A 21,583-nucleotide genomic window follows, 5' to 3' on the forward strand; every position below is an offset into this window, starting at 1 on the left:
AGGGACCCGGGGCTGGTGGTGCCCCCAGGGGAGCAGTGCTGGGGACCCCCCCGACAGGGCCACGTTAGCCACCACCCCCTGTCTGCTGCCCACCAGTGTCTGGAGTGCCTGGGTCCTCCCTCACAGGGCATTCTAGGTAAGTGTGCCTGGTTTTTGTGTGTGGAGAGCCAATTTTCACCCAAATCCCTCTTCTATTCCTAGTCATATCCCTACAGGTTTCCTGGGAGCAATGGGAAGCAGGGCTCTTGCCGAAGCCCCGCCTGCATGGATGCTGTGCACCCCCCAGCCCCATCCTCCTGGATCGCAGGGGCTGCCCAGGGGCACCCACCTTGGGCAGGACTCGCACCCAGCAGCACGGCAGGGATCTTCCCAAGACCCTGAGCTTTGCAGAGCTCCTGCGGCACCAATCCGGGAGGCCACTGGGGTGTGGGGAGGAGGCGGGTGCTGCCCCCAAGGCCACCTTGAGCACAGCCCTGCTGTGCCATCTGGAAGAGCCTCCTGGTATCTGCACATCTCAGCACTCTCCATCTTAATCGAAAGAATAGACTTTTGGTTAATACAGTGAGTTAATCTCTATCTGCCTCTCCCTGTGACTCGCCGGTATTTATCAGCATTCTGCATTTTACATATACGTGCGAGGCATTTAATAAAACCCAGACCGAGGAGATGAAAGATTTATCCGTTTGCCCTGAGAGATGTCCCTTGTGAGGGCAACTTGGGACTCCAGAGCGGAAACCTGGATTGTTTTTTATGGCAGCTGCGTGAAGAGATACAGAGCCTTTGAAGTCCTCCCGGCCCCCTGCCTCCTGCTGGCCCCATGTGCCAGCGGCTGGGCTGCCCTTCCCCGGCCTGGGGACACGGGGACATGGGGACACGGGGACACAGGGTCATGTCCGAGCCATGTGGGATGGCTCCGTGCAGGGCTCAGCACCGAAACCACCCCCAGCACGCCGGTGACTCAGGCTTTGGGAAGGAGAGCAAGGCTTCCCGGTGGCGCTGGAGCGGTGACATTTCCCTGCTGTCCCCCAGGTGCCCGCCTGCAGAAGGGCAGGGAGGGACCAGCAGGTGCCAGCCCAAACAAACGGGAGGGGAGCATCCCCCGGGGGCACGTCGGGGTCTGCCTGGCCCCAGGAGGGTGGCAGGAGACGGCCACTGTTGGTGCTGTGGTTACTAATGAACAATTTTAATTTCTTCCATAAACAACTAATAAAGCTCATCTCTCTCTCTCCTTCTCTCTAATGCACCATTTATTTCTCGCTTTGAAAGGCGATCAAGGAAATTCACACAGAGGAACGGGAGGGGGAATCTGATGCTAAATGTCAGTGCTGCCTGAGGAAGCCTAGTTCTCCTCCGAGCAGCTGCAGCAACATCTTCCCAAACAGGGTTCGAAATTACAAAGAGCATGTGGCTTCTGGTGACCGGGGGGAGCTGATGGCATCAGTCCCTGCCCTGGGCTGCTTCCAGAAAGGACCATCCGTAGCCCTGAAATTAGGAGCAGTTGCATTTATGGGGACTACAGAAGGCGTCCTGGGCTGGGTGCTCCTTGGAACAGCAGCAGCTCCCTGCAGAGCACCCCCGGTCCCCTGGGTGCGCGGTGCCACCCGTGCGCCCCCCGCCAGCAATGAGCTGTGCTGGGCCCTCCATGCAGCCCGGGACATTGCTTGTCCTCGTGGACTGTGATCACCCTTAAAATCACTGAAGTATAATTGTCTGCATGTCAAGAGGCTGACAATGATTGCATGATGGTGGAGAGGAAAAACACGAAGCTAATTGCCCAGGAATGACTCTAGTGCTGAAGCTGGTACCTCTGGTTGTGCGGGAACCTTCCTGGAGCCTCTGCAGCTTTGTTTTGCAGGATCATGTAAGAGCAGATTTGCATGTAAGTGGCTGAACAGTGGACAAATGGTGGAGATCCAGGCATCCTGCTAAAAAACCTCCTAGGCCTGTGATCCATGTGTGAAAAGCAGCACTCTGTGCACATGGGGTGTTTGAAATATCAAAGAGAGAGCTCTTTTCATCTCTGAACTCTGCCTGGGGAAGAGATATTAGAGAAATATTGGCACGATTTAATGTGGATGGTCAGTTCTCAGCACGGGGAGGTCAGGGGAAGGAAGCGTGTCAGCAGGGCGGGGGGCAGATCTGGGGCTTCAGCCCCAAGACTTCAGTCCGAGTCCCCGTGACAGTACAGTGCCGTGAAAAGGAATCAGCACAACTAATCCAACACCCAGGGACCTGGGCTCTGCTTAAAAGGAGTTGTCTGAGCAGTGCAGAGTGCCAGGAAAGACAGAAGCAGGGCTCCTGGGGCTCCTGCTGCCCAGCGTAGCCTCCTGCCTCACGCCTTGCCTCCTGCTCACGGCGCTCTGCAGCATCACTCTTCTGGGTGGAGGCAGCTGGGCTCTGGGCTGCCCCTAAGACCATTTCAATACTTTGTTGGAGGAAGGATAAGAAACATTTTTCACTGTGCTCCTGCCCTCCCCTGAGCCTGTGTGTTTGTTGTTTTGCTCTTTATCCTCCTGTGCAGAACTCTGCGTTGGGGAAGTGGTGCTGACTGCTGCGGCTGAGCATCCCTTCCTGCGATACTCGTGCTGCAGGTATCTTGCACAACATAAGCCTGGTCTTGATCTTTCTGTGGAAAGATGCATAAATTAGATATAGATTTCCACAGACCTACCTATAGAAAAATCCAGGGCATTCCCAAGACCTGAGCTACACGAACAGCTGAATTCATGTCCTGCACAAATGTGTGTCTGCTCCCTAAACCCATGAGATCTGATCAAGCCTAACGCAAGCTCATTTAAAGATGTCAAAAAAATGTGGATCAGATCTGTGGCAGTTCTAAGTGGCCTTAGATTACATAAAGTAAGCAACTGCCAGTCATCAGGAAGAGCTATTTGACAGGGCATGTGCAGAAGAGCTGGGTGTACTTGCTTTGTAATATTCAAGACAGAAACGATAAAGCTGGGAGAAGACTGCAAATAATTTTTTTGCAGGAATAGCTCCAAAGTTTTAAATGGTTCCTCCAGCTGCACTTGAGCTTTCGAGCTCCCTTTTTGGGAACATTCAAGCTGCTTTCACTGGCATGGGTGTTTGGAAAGAATTCTTCGGTCTCCCACCACCGATTTGTGCCTGAAGCACACGCAGACACAGAACCTGCTTTCCCTGCCCTGGTACTGCATCCCTGTGCAGCCCAGGTGGGACCATGGTAAATCCAGGGTCAGAAAAAAAAGTCCCAAATATTCTTGCACGCTGCTTTCCTGGAGACACCATTTTCCCCACAGCTATCCCATAGACCAAAAAGGAGGTGGAATTTGTCAGGTGGATGTGTCAAGCAGGGGTGATAATCATTCATTTAGCCAGTAATGACATGGCACTTACTACGTAATAACCTGGATATTGCATGGAAATTGCCATGTAATCCAATGCTCCATAGCTGCCACATTGTCAGCGGCCGCGTGGCAATTTGTGCCCTCTCACTTAAAGCCCTGCAACTTCTATTATTATGAGAATAAAGCGGCAGAATCGCAGTTTGCCAAAAGGAGGATCTCCAGAGGGATGTTGTGAATAATTAGGCAGCCACGGTGGTTTTGGATAACATCTTTACCGTAACTCCATTAACTGGCAATTGATTGCTTTCCGAGCTCCGACCTGCTTCCAGCCCCAGCAGTGCGGGCAGGGCTCTGCGGACACTGGCAGCACACAGAGGGGTGAGCCCAACGAGCAGCTGGTGCAAACTGCTGTCCCTCCCCGGAGCCTGAAGGAGCACCTCCAGCATGTGCTGGCTGAGGACCTCACACAACATTTGATTATCATTAAACATGCACAAGTTCAAATCGCACTGGCACAACCATTGCTCTATTTAAAATCACTGCCGCCTTCTCCAGGCCAATCTCTGGATATCTAAATATCTGGAGATCAATCTCCATTCACCAAATAGCATCCCTGGGTCTCTCTGTCTCCAAAATCTCCCTCACAGCTTACAGGCAATCCCAACTTGACCTCTGCCACCCTCAGATGCACATCCTCAGCCCTGCCTCTGGAGCGATAAATCGCGGTCCCCTGCAGCCGCCGTTGCCCTGATAATGTGTTATTTTTAGAGGGAAGAAGGACGAGGTCAGAGTTAATGTTTTGCATTTGTCAGTGGAAGACGTCCCCCCCCTGCCCTTCTGCACTCTCACCCAACCCCTGCCCCCCCGGACCCCTCACCCGCGGGTAACCCCGACCCACGTCCCACGTCCCCTCCCCGCCTCTCCCCCTGCTGATCCTTGGGCAGCTCGGAGCCCGCTCCTCTTCCTCGCCTCCTCTCTGCCTCCCAGGCTGGCCAGTGTGGGTTTCCCTGGCTCTGCCTCCGTGCTGGTGATATATGGAGGGAGCAGCTCTTCTGCTGCTGTTGTTTGCTCTACAAACTCCTAAACCGGCCTGTGCCTGGGATGTGAGAGGCATGAATGTGTGTGGGAGGTTTGCAGTTCCTAGTGATTGAGATTCCTTGGTTGAAGAAGCCTAAACAAACACCATAACCTCAGGGGAAATTCTGCAAAGTTTTAGTTTTAAGTGTTTCCTCTAACAAAATAACTGTTTGGCCTACAAAGCTACCAGAGAGCATTCCTTTGGCTCACTAGGGCTTGGTGAGCTAAGGCTGGAGACGAGACCGTGCTTTAAGTGTGAAAATACAAGAACTTTGTCTATACTTTGAGTAAAAATTGGAAAGTGCTCCTTGTTACGGACTCATCTCTGTTATACTTTCCACCCAATTAAATGAAGGAAAATTCAGCTAGCGTAAGGTGCCCAGTAAATCTCCTAGGGCTGGTGTGAGGATGAACAGGGGAGAGTGGGGGAGAGCCTTGTGCGTGAATGCTCATCCATCGTGCACCTGGACACTTTCTTACCTGGAGATGGAAGAGGTGTCCCCACACCCTGTTGCTTCTCTCAGCCTTTTTTTTTTTAAATTTATTTGGGGTGAAAAAAGCATCGCTGACCTCTTTAAAAATCTCCAAAACTACCAGCCTGAAAGCCAAGGGAAAAAAAAAAATGCTGCTGGGCACTGGGAGATGCTTGTATCCAGATCTGAGTAGAGAAGCAAGGCTGCTGAGAGACACATCAGTGGGAGAAGTGGAGTGGGATGAGTTTGGAGCAGTTTGGATCAGTACCTGGAAAGCTGCACGCCCGAGCTTCCTGCAGCAGTGAGCTCTGCAGGCACCACAGAGCTGTTGTGTCCCCTTGCATCAAATATAGCACGAAATCTCCAGGGGCAGCCTAGCATCAGTTCACACCAATGAGTGCAGGGGGTAATTAAAATGAAATTCCTGAACCACACGGCTTTATGCATAAAATGGGCTCAGTTTTTGTTCATTTCAGAGGCTGGGCAAAAGACTAGACTACCTGTTATTTTTCCAACTCCCTCCCATCCGAGGCGGAACGAGCTCTCAGAAATGCCCCAGGGCTCCTGAGGTGTGGTTTGGAGCACTCCCCAGTGACCTGGCTTTTGCAAGATGGCCCCTACCCCGTGAGCCACATTTGGCAAAGGGAATGGGTGATATTTACTGATGTGCACTCCTTGATTTTCAAGGCATGGCCGAGTTCTGAGCCCCCATGTGTCAGCCTGCTCTACCATGCCTTAAACAGGACACAAAAAGCAAATTTTCAGAAATGGTGAATGAGTTTGAAAGGTGAGGGTCACCACCTCTGTTGTACTCTAACCCAGGCTGAAACTGCATCAGGAGTGAACTTCCTGGGGCAGTATGCTTAGAGTGCTTGGAGCCTGAGGTGTGGAAACAAGCCAAAATGGAGAAGTAAGCAAAAGGATGTTTTTAACCTCAAAACTGCTTGTTTCCTCTGTCAGCCTGCAATGAAAGCCCGGAGTGGGCTCTCATCCTGCTGCTCACCCTGTGCAGCCCAGCTGCTGGGGCACCGCGAGGCTGAGCCTTGCACCTGAGGCACCCGGCTGATGCCCTGGGAGCTCCGGGATAAAAGCCCCAGCAAGGGGAGAGGATGTAGGAGGAGGAGACAACCACTGAAAGTTCTCATCACAGCATCTCCACTCAGCCCTGGGGCTTTTTCAGCAAGATCAGAGTCTGCACCCAAACTGGTTTCTCTTATAGGAAGCTCTGCAACCAGCAGTGATTGTATTTTGTCAAGGTTTTAGGAAAGCTATCCACATTTATTAGCCATCTGGATTACAGAAATGATGTTCCTGACTCTAACTGCCAGCTTAGCCTAGCCATTATCGAAGAACAGAGTAACTTTTCACATTCCTGTCTCTCCACGTCATGAAGCGTTTGTTTCTCTTGCACGCTTTATTTACTTCTGCTTGCAGTAAGTATGTCTCAGATAAATCACTGCCGAATCCAGGCCGCCGTTTGGCTCCAGGTTACGGCATCAGGTACAAATCTCCCTGATGCTGCTGTTGTCTCATGACTTCCCAGAAGGGTGAAGGAGCTGAGACATGCACAGTCAACATGAATTTTACAAAATCACCTCAAGCCAACTGTGAAAGCTCATTAGAGAAAGGAAGGGGGTTCTGTCTAGTGCCCATCACCTCTTTCCAGCCTCCTCCTGCCCCCTTTTACAGCCTTGCTCTAGATACAGGAATATTCCTCCTTGCTTTGATTATATCGTGTTTATTCTGCCAGCCCATCCAGCAGGAACCTGGAGGGACCGTGCTAGTTTCCCCCAAACCCTCACTCAGTCCTGTTCCCATGGGGTTTTCCTTTAATTGAGCTCCTGGCTGCATTAACCAGGGACTCGGGTATTGATTCAGCAGGCACTGAGATGAAGGAGCTGAGCTCAGGCCTTTGCTATTTACGGAGACGTGCAGTGCTGTAGGACCCTTCAAAAACCAGGACGCACCCGAGCTCACTGGGATCGTTATTTCCTTGGATGGAGAAGGGAAACTATTCCATCCTCCTGCCACACCTGGAACGCGACAGACCCCTTATCTGCAGCGCACGGCTTCACCTCCCTCCTTCCACCTGCACTGCCACAACTTTCCAGCACCCAGCAGCACCGTGGCAGCATCGCAGCTGAGGGAAGGGAAATGTTCTTGCTTGTTAATGACCTGGCGTGTTGCAGGGGGCAATACTCTGCCTTCACTGTCCGGTCCCTGCAGCTCTGTGTAATTTTCCATCATTTCGGTAAGACTGTTGAAATTCTCACGTCCAGACCACTGAAAATTCTTCCAAAGATAAAAATAAGATAAAATAAGATAAAAATAAGATAAAAATAAGATAAAAATAAGATAAGATAAGATAAGATAAGATAAGATAAGATAAGATACAATACAATACAATACAATACAATAAAATAAAATAAAATAAAATAAAATAAAATAAAATAAAATAAAATAAAATAAAATAAAATAAAATAAAAGTGCAAGCACTTGCACTTGCAAGGGCTGAATCCAATGAGGATATTCCAATAAGCAAATTTATCCTTGATCAGGTGCTCCTTATAATGCCTCTAAAACAGCATCCAAGGTATCACACCTTCAGAGGCAGCAGCTAATGGAGAGCGCTGACATTCCCAGGGAGCTCAGCAGTGACCTCGGATCCGGGCATCCCATGGAGCATGCTGCGGGTCACCTGCAGCACCGCTTCATGCACTTCAGTCACTGCACGTTTTTGGCAGTCAGCTGAATAGTCTTCTCTTTCCACAAATTGCACTGTGAAAACTTAGGCTAGCAGATTTGTCCTAGCTTTCTTTGGGAAAGTTAAAAGATTTCTCATCTATCTTCTGTTTGGAGGAAAATAAGACAAGACTATTAGAGCTGGCTGCAACACAAAATTCCCATTCAGCCAAAAATATCACAGTTTCAGAGTTTTCTTTCATCCCATATTTGAACAACAATGTTAGCAGCTCCAAATTTCCAATGAAATAAAAATTCCAAACGCCTAGTATAAACACTGAAAAGCCTTCTCTAAATATTTTGCTTCAGTGAGGCTAAAGTGTTTCACTCAGCTTTATCATTGAAAAAGCCCAGCATAATGCAGGACATTAAATGGTTTCATTGCAAATCACAGAGCCACAGTGCTCTGGCTGATGGTCCCGGCGTGCTCCCAGGGGTGTCACAGGGACGGTGAATGCTGCTGATACCCTCAGTGCTGTCCAGCCTCTCCCAGGGCCTTGGATCTCTTGCTTTTGATCCTTTTTAGGGGGATTTTGTTTCCTCCAGGGAAATGGAAAAGCACCATTGGCTGGTGGAAGTGGGGGATGTAGATGCTCTCTGGACCAAATTCAGTGCATGCTCCAGGGACGCATGCTGGCAAGGTGGTAGGTCTAAGGACCCAGGAGCTCAGCCCAGCCCTACAACATTTGGGGGAGAAAAGCATCCCTCCAAAAATGCTCTGACTTCCTCCAGGAACAGCTTTTGCAACCATCTGAATGAGTCATATTGCGAGGAATGGGGCAGGCAGAGAGAGCAGATAATTGGGAATGTTTCCTATGAGACAGATGCCTGAAATGTGTGCAGAGTGCATGCACTGTGCAGACACAAAATGTGTAGCAGAAATGAGAATGAAGTTGGCTACATTATCTTGAAAACAGTTTCATTTCCATTTCAATTCCAGGTGAGGGAGGAAAGTCAGCACCTTTCTCATTTCAGCCGGTCTGGGTCTCATCTTACTTAGGAAAGTTAAAGTTCATCCATCACCCATGCCCCGAAGGCTGCGTGCCAGACCAATTATTCATACTTAGCGATGACTTACTCCACGGAGAGTCCCAGCAAAATCAATGGAGTGGCTCAAGAAACAAGGTACCACGCGAGCTCTGGGAGCAGCAGGCTCTGCCCTGGGGTTTATTGTGCAAATTCCCACAGCTTTCCCATCGATTTACATGAGCACTTCTCCAGCCTGAGGATCACAGGGTGAGGCTGCTCTGCGTGCGCATTTGTGTGCGCTGAGTTCTAATGACTCTGTTTTCACATCAGGCTCCCTGTTCTCAGTTTTTCTGTGCTGTCACTAATCCTGTTTAAGCGAGGCTTCCCTTGACTAACGAGGATGAGCGTGGGGTGTTGGCAGAGCCAGAGGGCAGCCGGTCCTTCCGGGAGCATGTGGGAACGCTGGTCACAGCGGGGAGGGACAGATCCTGCCAAACAACTCAGAGTCAAATAATTTGATAACAGAAATATTTTAATGTAAGAAAACTTCAGGGACTAGAGAACAGCAGGTGACCATCTAGGGGATATCTGTACCATGCATTTGGGATACTCCCTGAGGAAAGGCATAGGGAAAGGCTCAAAGCTGCATTTTCAGCAAACTGTCCTGCCAGCCCTGAAGGGATCTTGCAGGTTTGGCTCCCACTGGTGACCTCGGGGGAAAGGCTCTGCCTCCTGCTTCAAAAGCCATCGTTCTCATGGTGAGGCTGGTCTCTGCAGGGGCAGGCAGCTCTGAGATGGAGCAGTCGCTGTCATGCAGCACCCAGAGGGCAGCACTCACAGCCCCGCATCCAGCTCTTGTAGCCGGCCTGGCACAGCAGCCTGCTGATGATGTACCTGGAGGAGCACCACCAGATATCTCCAGGAGTGTTCTCCACCCGAGGGAAGATGAAGAAACGCAGATCTGCTTGAAACCGTAGGCAGTGCGTGATAAAAGCTGGTTATCGTGGGTGGGGGGAGGCAGAGCTGACCCTGCACTTCTGACTGAGAGAGTGATGGGGGAGCTGGCTCTAAGAGGGGCTGATGGATGAAGACAAACACCTTTTTGGATGGGAGCGAAAAGGTGGATCTGGCGAGGAAGAGGAAAGCTATGGCTGGCTGCGGTCCCAGTGAGGGGCCAGGAAAATTATCTTGGTAACAGCCTTCTGGATGGATATTAGCGGGCGGCCCTCACATTTGTTAAGGCTTGAGAAAAGGATGTGTCGAGAAACCAGTCCTGAAAAGATAACAGCCTGGAAGCCTCAGCCGTGGACGGACAGGCAGGGTCGTACCTGGGAGTCCCGACGTGAGACGCGGAGGCACGCCGGGTGCTGCCCGAGCTGGGTCTGGGCCGGGAGCACTGCCCGAGGAATGGGGCTGGAAAAAAGGCTGACGTGGTGCATAGCTCTGCTTCTGTGCAAGGAGAGGCAGAAAGGGCAATTAGGGGCTGCTCGGTCACTGATAAGAAGGAAAAGCCAGTATCAGGGGAGAAATTACAATCTCCTGAGCACATGTGCCTGTCTCCACAGGCCAAATGCTGAATGCCTGATGACTCTGTCTTTCCTCACTGTGCCCAGCTCTCCAGCCTGGTCCATGAAGTCTGTGCTTCTCCAGCACGCCTTTATCTGTGTCCCGCTGTGCCCTGTGCTCCTCTCTTGTTGCCACTCTCCTCTCCTGTGAACTCTTTTCTCGTGCCACTCACTGTGCATGCAAGCCCCCCACCCACACACCTCTTCTTCTCTGAAAACAACACCATGGGCAAAAACAGCAGCTCAGGATGCTTCCAGCAGAGAAAAATGCCCATCCCAGCAGGAGCCTGGCCCCTTCAAAGTGTCTGAAATCTCTTGCCTGGGTATGAACCAGACTGGGAACACATTGAGCCTGAATCCAGCTCCTCTGAGCCAGCATTAAGTCCCACCTTGCCTTCAGCAGGGCTGGACACTTACCTGCCCTGGGGAGGAAATACATCTTCCCCTGAGATCTGTACAGTGTGCATCAACCTTCAAGCAGGGGGTAAAAATAAAATAAAATAAAATAAAATAAAATAAAATAAAATAAAATAAAATAAAATAAAATAAAATAAAATAAAATAAAATAAAATAAAATAAAATAAAATAAAATAAAATAAGATAGACACAAGGATTGTTTTAATTCATGCAACGGGGTGACAGAGGGAGTGATTAAACAGCCCGATGGTCAGACTTTGACCTGAGCTGGGTCAGGCAGAGAAATCCTGCTCCGGGTTGCAAGCAGGGCACACTGTCACCCACCAGCACCAAGGAGGAGGCAGTGTGCAACCAGGAGCTGTTACAGAGATGATAGTGTTTTATTTATTTTTTTGCTCTTGCAGAATCACTTCTGACCATAATCACACTTTAATGTTAAGTCGGAGGTGGTGTGAGCTCTTGATTTCACAGCATCGCGGCATTAGTATGCAAGTACGAGGCACACAGCTGAAATATTCCCGCTTGCAGAGAGCACTTGGATAGAAACATTAAGGAGGAGAATGTTAGAGTTGTATTAATTGTAATGCTTTTATTTATTTCCATTTTATTCCTTCTCAAAGCTGGATTTACAGAAAAGTTTCAAAGCCGCTAAACCATCGAGCATTCAAACCCCTCTTGATGTGTACATAGCTGGCATAAGCAAACACGCAGCCTTATTGCTGCTTCCTTTGTCTTCCCACCCTTCATTCTTTCTTGTTACTCTTATTTGCTGTGTCTGATCTCCAGCTAAAGGCCTGTCTCTTGCTCTGTGCTGCTACAAAGCTGAACACAGGGACCCCTTTCAATCTTAAAGACGTCCCTGAATGATGCCTCAGTAGAAATAATAAATAATAACTTTGGGAGTTTGTATTTAGCAGGGCTGAACATGTGTTTGCTTGTTTGCTTTTTAAAACAAAGCTTATTTTTGTGCTCCATGGAGGTAGATTTTTTTCAAAGGCTCCCAGAGCCATGCCTTGCCCTTCCGTCCCTTTCCTCCACCGCTGGTTCCCCCCGGCCAGGTGCCCTCTGCCCAAGTGTGCCCAGTGGGTGATGCTGCCCTGCCAGGGTGGGAGAGGAGATGGGGATGCAGAGAGTGTGGCTGTCTGCTGGTTCTTGTAAGTAGCGGGTGAAAAAAACTCAGTTTTCCCTAAGTGGGAACATTTGCCTTTAATGAGGCTAAGAGGCTCTTTTCTAGCCTTTTTTTTTTATTTTTATTTTTTTATTTTTTTCAGGGAAGCAGGGACTGGAGAACGGGTCATTTGTAATCAACAAAGCATCAGGCACATCTCCGGCTGTGGGATTAGCACCCTGCCCCTGTGCAGCACTGCTCGCTCTTGGCAGCCCTTGCACTCGTGGCCAGCCCGGACCGAGTCCTCTGGTCCCCAGTCTGTCCCTGACTGTCCCTGCCATGGGCAGGGGGCATGCGTGGGGACAAACGTGTGACAGCAGCACTGCAGGCGTGCCAAAGCTCCCCTGTGCTGTGTGTGCGTCCCAGCCTGATTTGTGTCGCACCAAAGGGCCCCTCTGGAGCTGGAAGTGTTTTAAATGTCTGAGAGAAATTAAACCAATATGATCCCACTCAAATTGTTTTACTGCATCTAAACTATGTGGCAGATCTATTTACTTTTGTACTGTGTGTTTGCCACATAAAACCTGGGTCATTTTGGTTCATAATGTAGCTATTTTAATGTATCTATGCATCAGATCTGACCGCAATGCTGCTGGTCAATGCCATGGGAATATTATTCTATATGGGAACAGATATGCTGGATCTGGCCACAAATTAGTTTTTTCAGTCTACAGGCAATACCAATATTTACTCTGGATTTCCATACAAAGCCAAAATTTTACACAAAATAAAAATTCCAATAAAATTCTTTCAATGTGAACCAAAACTTTGTTTTAGCGAGAAAAAATGCTTAGTCTAACTACAGACAAAAACCCGATTCCAGTGATATCAGAGCATGTTAATGAGCCCCAATTAAACAAGTCCATGACATGTACAAAACACGCTTTTTCTGTCATGTCAAGTTGGGAGTGTGAATGGAGAGAACAGCTCCAATGTGACTCATTCTGACTTTTTCCACCCAAAATCCCCATGCATCCAACGTGCCCTTGCGCAATGGTTGAGCAGAACTTGGGGCAGTGAAGCAGATGCAGAACGACCCGTCAGGAGGCTCCAGCCCCTGCACGAAGCTCCTTCCCAAGGCAGCACAGCAGGGCATGTGTAGATGTTCCTCGAGGGGAGGCTGTGGCCCCTCTGGATGAGGGAGGCCTCATGTCCCCGGTGTCACGTCCCCAGCTCACAGAGGGCTGTGCCCGCTCCCCCAGCCCCAGCTGCAGTGGGACGCAGGGGCCATGGCTCGCCTGACGGACGGCTTGTTTGGAAATCCCTGGCCCGATTCTGTTCACACTCTGCCAGAGGGTGTTGAGGTCCCCCACGCCCCTCCTGATGTTCCCCTGTCAACACTTCGTCTCCCAGGCCTTTGGCCAGAGCGCTTTCCCTTCAGCCCGAGCTCTGATACTGGAGGAATCCAGGCCACAGATAAGAGGGGAGGACGGGGCAGCCAGGCGGGGGGGCCCACGAGAATTTACTGGCAGGGCCCACGCTCAGGCTGCAGGGCTGAGCTCACTGCAGCACGCTGGAGGTGACCGGCTGATGATTCAGGCTGACCCCCGAAGGAAGGGGCACGATGTGCTCCATAAATTGCTTCCGATGCGACGTATTGAAATATTGGTGCTGCTTTCAGGAGCTGATTGATTTAATTTCAGAGGAAAGCCAGCGAGCACCACCACGGCCTCTGCTCTGTCCGCGCGCAGGGGTTGTCCTCCTCCCCTCTGCTGTGGGGAACGAGGCGGCTGCAGCTCCGTGGGACTGAGCCATCCGGCACCCCAAGTCCAAGCTGGTCCAGACTTCACCTCTGTGCAGGCAGCCACACGGAGGAATGCCATGCTGTGCTACAGGTCTGGGGAGCCACAGCTCTTTGGGAAGGTCTGTGTGCATCAGGGCTTCCAGCTTGATGTTACTTGCTGTGTCCAAACCCACCGCATGGCCCCGGCCGTGTCCATCCCCATGCACCACACTTTGGGGTTGGTGGCACCTCGTGCTCAGCACAGGGCTTGGTGCAAGGGGGCTTTTGCCTCCCTGTCACCCTACCCACGTGCTCAGCCCCATTTCCCCGAGTATTTGTGGAATGAAATACTGCCGCTATCATGGTTTACGTGATTGGAGAGAGGGAACGCAAAAAGCGAGGTGGGGAGGGAGGGAAGCGAGGGGGAAACAAAGACAGCATTGTTATCTCTTCCAAAAAACTGCAGATACTTATTCAAGGCAGAATGACTAGTTGGGTTTGTGGTTTGCTTTTACATATGTGTTTAACCTTGTGAAATAGTCAACAGCCTGGAAAGAAAACACCACACTCAGAGGCAGAGGCTGCCCAAGGCTCCCAAGCCCTGGGCCTGATTTTCCAATTTGGGGCACTTGGCTGGAGCCCAGCCTCGGTCCAAGGATGTGACAGCCCCTGGGTTGCGTGGGTGGGAAGGGTCCCCGGCACCAACAAACGCGTCTATCCACCGTCCGGCAGGAGCAGCACATCAGGCTTCATCAGACTCCCGTCTTATCAGTTCCCAGCAGATGCTACAAGGCGATCTGTCATCTAAACCTTGGCATTCCTCGCTCCAGCCAAGCGGCTGCAAGAGCCAGAAAGCCAACAAGAAAAAAAAATAAATAAAAAAATAAAAGGAGGAGTGGAACAATGCAAGGAAAAAAAAAAAAGAAACACAAATTCTACAGCATCGAAATGTGAAAGAGAGAGTGAGCATGCTGTGCTGCTGTGCCAACTTTCCAGGGTTTAGAGCACAATCTTTTCTGTGGTACCACCGCTTATGATTAAGTTTGCCTGACACTTCCCATCAGGAGGCTCTGCAGTCACTCGAGCAGAGCTTTGCCAGACTTGAATCAATTGGGCTGAAATTTCCCATGTTTGGTATCTGCCTCAGGCAGAAGCTGAGGAAACAATCCAGTCCACATGGCACAGCCATTTCTGAGAACAAGGGTACGGAAAAACACCATGTATTGCTATTAAAAAAAGAAAACAACTCAATTTCCAATTATATTTATTTTATCTTCTCGAGAAGTTCTTGCTCTCCCATGACGTGGAACAGATGCTCAGCAGTTTCCAAGAAGCAGCCTTCCTCGCAGAGATCTGCCTTTTGCTCTTTCTGTGAAAACCTGCCCCAAATTCAGATGATTTGAAGTGCCTCTGAAAAACCACAGCCTGCAGCTGAGCCAAGGGTCCTCGGGCTCCCTCCCCATGGATTTGCCCCCCGTGGGAGGGGATGGAGCAGGTGGGCACATGAGGGGACACGGGGCAGTGCCGAAGCAGCAGCCTGGGGGCTGAGGGACCACCAGGGGGGCACCACGGGAGCAGGGTCCCTGCGGGCAGCAGACCACGAGGAGAGGAGCCTGCAAGGCAAGGGGATGGTGCAGAGCCTGCAGGGAGCAGGGCAAGAGGGATCAAACCAAGATGGACAGCGTGCCTGTGATCTCTTGTGTGTAATCACACGAAGGAAGTGACAGAGCATTGTGCCTGCTCGCTGCGTGCTCTCACTACCCCGGTACCTATAGTAAGGGCTATATTTAGCTTCCTCATTGCTAACTACAGGGTGTCAGTGGCTTCTTTTTTCCCCTTCGGTGACTCAGCCGAGCTCAATTGTTCATTCAAGCAGAAGCCAGGCAGTGCAGGCACAGCACAACAGGGATTTGGCCCGTCACCCCTGGCCCCACGTCACCCTCAGCCCCACAGCCCCCGCCTCAAGGCTGGTGAGCAAAGGCCTGGCTCCCTGCCTATTTCACAGCCAGGGCTCGTCCCTGTCCCTGCGTGCCAGGACAAGTTGGGGGCTGCTGTGAAAACACCAGTTGGAGAGGCTGAGAATGGGTCAGAGCGGGCTTTGGAGTTGTTCTCGCTCATTTTGATGAGAAATTCCACCCTGGATTCGAGGAAATCCTCACTAACTAAATTTTCATTGAAAACACTATGTTTCCACAAAAGGTTTTGATTTCCATGCATCAGCATTTTCCAAAAAAAAAAAAAAAAAAAAAAAAAAAAGCACGCTTTGTTGAAAAATTCCTCCTCCATTGAAAGGGGATCGCCCGGCCCTGCAGCGTGCCCAAGCCGGCAGCGAGCCCACGGCATCGGGAAGGGAAGGGCTGGGCTGGGAGCTGCCCGTCCATGTGCTCCAAGACATCACATCAGAGGCTGCCTAATAGTTCTGCGCTCGTTAATATTTGCTGGGGATGTCCAGAGAAACCCCGAGCCGCAGAAGCCCCAGGTGGCAGTGCTAGAGTAAGCAGCTTTGTGCTGGGACCACTGACCGGACAGGCGTGTGGCCCTTTGCTGCTTTTAATCTGGATCCAGGAAAGAGAGAGGCGGGCGAGGGAATGACTCTGCCTCTTGCACACACTGGGAAAATAAAAAAGGACAGAAATGCCTGCCCATCAGATTTTTTTCCCCCCTTTCCTGCCCCTTCTGCAGCTGGGGAAACCGCTGGAGCTTCAGAGGCCATTTGGAGCCGGCTGTGCGGACGCAGGCTTTTGGAAACGTGCAATTACATCCACAGGCGTCTCCTCGTAGCTTAAGCAGGTTTAATATTACAGGCAGGCACAGGAAATCTTGGCCCTTTTTTCTTTTCTTTCTTAAATTATTTTTTAAACGCGCTCCTAGTAAAGTTAATGAATCACTCCCAAAAATGAGGATTTTATTAGGGTCTGCAATTCGGCACAGATTTCTTTGCCTTTCCTGTGGCAGAAAGATGCCAATTAAATAAAAATCTTTTGTTTGAAACCTATTTCTATTGCTGCATTAGGGTTTTATCCCCACACAATTTAAAACAAGCAAACAAACAAACAAACACACACGATATTCCTTTTGTTTAGGGTGGTCACAAACAACTGCTCAACCAAAAAACCACCCCAAAGTCCTCTCCCACAGACATCCCACTGCTGGGAAGTTTATTTTCCTTTGCTGTGGTCCCGTTAGCCTTCATCAGCCCCATTTATTTACCAGCCCACCGCCAATGTGGGAAGCATCACCACCATGGGCTTCCTCCTGCTCATGTCCCAGGGCAGGACCCACCACACAGAACACCCTCCTGGGCCATCGCCCCACTTCCCATGAGGGCCCTCACCCCAAAACCCCTGCTATTTAGTCCAGTTTTTCGTGTCTGTCCTTAGGGGTAAATGGGACACAGCCCGGGCTGCTGGGCTTTGAAGATATGGGAAAGCCATTGCTGATGGTTGCCGCTGCCTCCTGGTTTGTAGTAACGCAATTTCTTTTGAAAATCTGAATGTGAATCATGCTACTTTTATTAAAAAGAAAAAAAAAATGTTTCCCCCTCGCCCCAGCTGCACAGCAGCAGCCAGCAGGTGTGTGTCAATCGGCCAGCCTTGGAGATTTACAACCTGTTTGAGGATTTCTCAGCCAGGCTTGGGTTGGGGAAGGATTTTCTGCTCACAAACAAAGGAGCTGCAGCAAGGGGGCCCCAAGGGACACAACAACCGGAGATGAAAAAACAAACGCATCCTTCCCTAATGTGATTAAAAAAATAAAAAATAAAAAAAAGAGCGGAGCCATGGGCTCTGGCTGGCCAAGGCTGAGGAATTAGCTGCCTCTCCCCCTTCCCTAGCTGGCCCCTTCCCACAGGAGAGGTGCAGGAGGTGACGGGGGTCCCATCCCTGCTTGGCGCTGGCTGCAGTGGCCAGAGGAGCTGACCCAGCTGAGCCCCATTGCCTGGCCAGCAACGCAATTCCTGGCTTTTCAGCACTTCCCGTTAAAAATAGATCAAAGCTGTGGCCGAGAAAAAGCCACAGGAAGCGGCTGGGACTTCCCGTGGTCACCCGTGCCCCCGCCGCACCCCGAGCACGGGCTGGAGCCCAGGAGCTGCGCCCAGATCTGTCCTCGCCGGGCAGAGGTCCCCCAGCTTTGCTCTCATCCAGCTAATTTTCAGCAGAAGGCACAAGCCACGTCCTCAATGCTTGCCTAAAGGCGGACTTCTGGCAGGGAGCACGTTGGTGCTGGGAGAGAAAAAAGTCACTGCCCTTCGCTCTCCGGTGCAGAGCTGGGCCTGCATTGCACAGACTGCTTCCCGCATGCTCTGAAATCTCCTGTGGAAGTTGTCGCAGAGATAGCAGACGTCTGGAAGGATTCATGATGCATTTGCTGAGACAACCAAGTGCATCCACACGACGCACCGTCTTGTAGAGTCCAGCCCTTGGGGATGCTCTGTGGAAGCAGCTGAGTGGCTCCTTGGGAAGAGCTGTCAGCAGCAGGCACCTCGTGGTGACGCTCCTGCTCCCCAGCAAAGGAAGTGTGCCGCCTCCCAGCTAAATCTCATTTCATATTGGAATTAGCAGGAATGCTAACTCAGAGCATTAGCCTTGAAACACGTATTCCAGCATAACCCCTGCAGGGTCACCGAGCTGGTGAGTGCAATAAACCCCGCGACTTGCGAATGCACCAGGGGAGAGGGGAGGCAAGAGGAGGGCAGCTGGGACCCACAGGTGCCTGACGGAGGGAGAGCAGTCACACACAAAGAGCAGGGCAAAACCAGAAGCATTAGGGTGAGAACGAGTCAGGGAAACCTTAGCTTAGACAAACAGCAGTGACGTAAGAGCGAGATAATTAGGCTGGAAGATCCTCTGCCAAAGGAAATACTGCAAGTCCCACTGGCTGGCCTTACTCAGCACCAGGCAGGGCGAAACCCGGGGGGACGCGCACAGTAGCTGCTGTCCCCACGGCCCCGCCACGTGCGGCGAGGTGACACGTCTCCTGGCAGCCCTGCTCCCCGTCCCCTCGCCAGGCAGCCTGGCACGCGGCGGGGCCGTGGCTGCAGCCGGCAGCGTGCGCACAGCTGCGCACATCTGGAGCAGGCTCCTCCGGCGCGAGCGCCTTGCCAGCAGCCAACCATGCTGGAAGAGCCCCACCGACAGCTGCTGCGGCAGCAGGGAGAGGGAGAGAGCGGGCTGGAGGCTTCTGCGAGGGGCTGGCAAACGCTGTGGGAGCGGCAGCAGCCGTGTGTGGCGGCCGTGCGCAGACAGTGCTCGGGAGCAACGGGGCCAGCTCCAGCCCCGCCGAAGTCTCCTGGCTCCTGCGAGCCCCGCAGCCTCCTCGGGAGCTGCTCACCAGCCCCTTTTCAGCAGCAGTCTCTGCTGGTGGCACTCAAGCGTGAAAGGAAATGCATGACTAAGGGCTGGAGGAAAAGGCTGGGAGAGCTACTGCAGCTCGAGGAGCCAGTGCTCATGTTTCCCACATGGGCTGCGAGTGAGTGCCCAGGTACACGGCGTGTGGGTGTGATTTCCTGACGTCCCATGCCTCGCATGAGCCAAGGTGTGCCACAGTGCCAGGAGAGCCACAAAGGGAACAGGAGCTCTGGATCGCCATGCGTGGAGACTCCTGGAGGAGGCGGGAGAGGAGCCTGAGCTGTCCGTGCAGAAATGCTCTGCTCTCCTTCCCACCCACGGATGGACCCCATTATCTGACCCCATGGAGCACCAGCCCCGGCCGTCCCTGAACAAGCGGAGCTTTGTCCGATGTGTTTACTGCAGGCAGGAGATTAAACCAAAGGAAACAAGGCGGCTCAAAGGCTTAGGGCCGTGACTCACGCAGAGGGCTTCCCAGGCCGTCTTCACTCGGCACATTGCTCTGTCCCAAATGAAAAATGACTAAGTCAAAATAAATAAATAAAAGTCAATAAATCTTGTGCAGCGGAGATGGTGAGTGATCGGGGAATAGAAAAACCTGTTCAAACAGAGCAGTATATTCTAGGCAGAAAATTCAGCGTCACGTTCCTCGGCTGAGAGGGGACACTATGGAGGGAGGAAGAGAAATAAATATACATTTCCCACCTACGTGACACAGCTTCCAGAAAGCATCAGCTGGTGGCTGTGAGCTTTGCACTTTGGGCTGCCATGTGCTGGGCATGGTTTGCAGGCCAGGAGCAGAGAGCCAGGCAGAGAGCAAGGATGTTGCTGTGTGTGCCCATCGCAGCTTGTGGCCAGATTTTCAGGGCAGGCAAGTCAGCTTTCACTGAGGGAGATCCTCCGTGGGCCTTGACAAATTTGTTCCCCGTGAGCCAGAAGCCAGGGGAAGGTTTGGTGACCTCTGTGCTGTGCTCAGAGCCATCTCTGCAGCCACAGCAGGACACTGCACTGTCCCCTCTGGACTTCGGACCCACAAAGACCCACACTCTCCAAATGGGAATGGCCTCTCTGAGCTTGTCCAGCTGTTGTGCAGACCAAGGACGAGCTTCACCCCTGCCCAACCCTCTCCTTCTCAAGTAGAAGTCAAAATTGGTAAGAGCCAAGGGTGTTTCAATGCGCTGTCTCACTGCACTGCAATCACAACACCGGGGCTCCTGAACACTTCCGAATTTTCCTTGCACTCAGGGGTTAAATAACAGAAACCTCCTGCAGCTCACGGAGCCCACGTGTCCCTGAGGGATGACTTCCACTGAGCCGCTCCCCACTCCTGTTATCACCTCTGGACCCTGCAACCAGCATGAGAAACACACGTGGGGAGGAAGAAGGACCCAGAGCAGAGCACACGAAGCTCTGAAAAGCCCCCGAGGTGGAAGCTTCCTTTTGCCCAAGGTGCCTTTATTCCTCCCCAGGCCTGCACACAGCTGACAGCGAGGGCTGGGAAGGGGCTGGAGAGCAAACGGAGCTCTCAGCAGAAGGCAGCGGTTGCAGCAACAGCATTAAGGCACTAATGAGACAGAGTGGAGCTGGCCTGCCTTGCACAGAAGGTTGGGCTGCGTAATCTAATGGTCCCTTTGGCCTTACAATTTGTGAAACTGTTTCATTCTGGTAGATAGTTGGCTCTGGCTTTAAATCATCCTTTGCAATCCAACAGCAGAAAGCTGGGAAACACAAAGACTCCTGGAACCGCACCAAAAAGCTCTTGGAGTCATTCGTGATAGCATCGCTGGGCCAAACCCTGCCGCAGCCCTCGCCCCGCTCGCTGGCGGTGAGGTTTGGTTTCAGCCCGGCTCCCCGGGGACCAGGGGACTTGCCCTGCACGCATGGGCAGAGCGGCGCTGGGTCTGCAGGGAGGGATCTGAGAGCGGCCCCTCGCCCCCCTTGCTGCGATGCATTTACTGATGGGCTCGGACAGAGGCACTTTCCTCTCCTGAATCCGGCCCCATTTCCCTGACAGTTGGAGTAATAGAGTCCAACCCTTCGGGCCCCGGGCCAGCGAAGTGTATTGTTTTAAGACGATCAACTGTTGCATGCTTCTCCCCCCCCCCGCTGACTCGCGTAACAAAGCCTCTGCAGCGGCACACAGGGCAGGGTCTGTGCACGGGCTGAAAGGGAAGGAGAACTCGGAAGTGGGCTCTCGATAGTCTTTTCTGGTCCCAGGGCTCCTTGTTTGGATGCCAAGACAAACAAATAAATCATATTCAAAGGCATCTGCCCACAATAGTGCTGAAGTCAGAAAAACATAAAAGAGGGGAGCTGAGATCAGGGGTCAGGATTCCTGTTAGACACAACAGCTTTGCTCAGTGCTTTCATTTCATTTTATTGCCTCTTCTGCTGCAGTTCGGATGAGAGCGATTATTTATTTTGTAGCCTCTCTTTGGCCTGTTTTGCCAATAGGAATCTGTGATATGCTTACAGAATTTCCTGGCACAGCTTAGGGATGGGGCTGTCGGCTGCGGGCAGGCTGCTCGGCCCTGCAAGCAGCACTCACGCACCGGTGCGATGCGCAAAGCCCTCGCGTCCTCCGTGCTCAGGCACCTTTCAAATTCCTGTCGATGGAGGTCGAGCTAGCCACCAGGAGAAGTCAGACACTTCTGCGGCTGATATTTAAAAGCAGTGTTAGGCGGACAGGGAGTGAGGGACAGGGGCTTGTCTGGGGGATGCTCTTCTCACCCCAGGTACGATGCAGCGAGGACAATGCTCAGTGCCCATTTCCCAGAG

At 51.8% G+C, this 21,583-nt stretch overlaps 1 long non-coding RNA gene across 1 annotated transcript; it reads right to left on the bottom strand.

Moving 5' to 3' along the window:
* Nucleotides 1–1,229: 1,229 nt before the first annotated feature.
* LOC311444161 lies at nt 1,230–4,380 on the bottom strand. Its single transcript, XR_014697671.1, has 2 exons — nt 4,296–4,380; nt 1,230–2,626 (listed from the first exon to the last, which is right to left on the bottom strand). It is a non-coding gene; the product is annotated as an uncharacterized lncRNA (long non-coding RNA).
* Between the last annotated feature and the right edge of the window lie 17,203 nt (nt 4,381–21,583).

This window comes from Aythya ferina (genome assembly GCF_964211825.1).
Source record: "Aythya ferina genome assembly, chromosome: 13".
Classification (NCBI taxonomy): domain Eukaryota; kingdom Metazoa; phylum Chordata; class Aves; order Anseriformes; family Anatidae; genus Aythya; species Aythya ferina.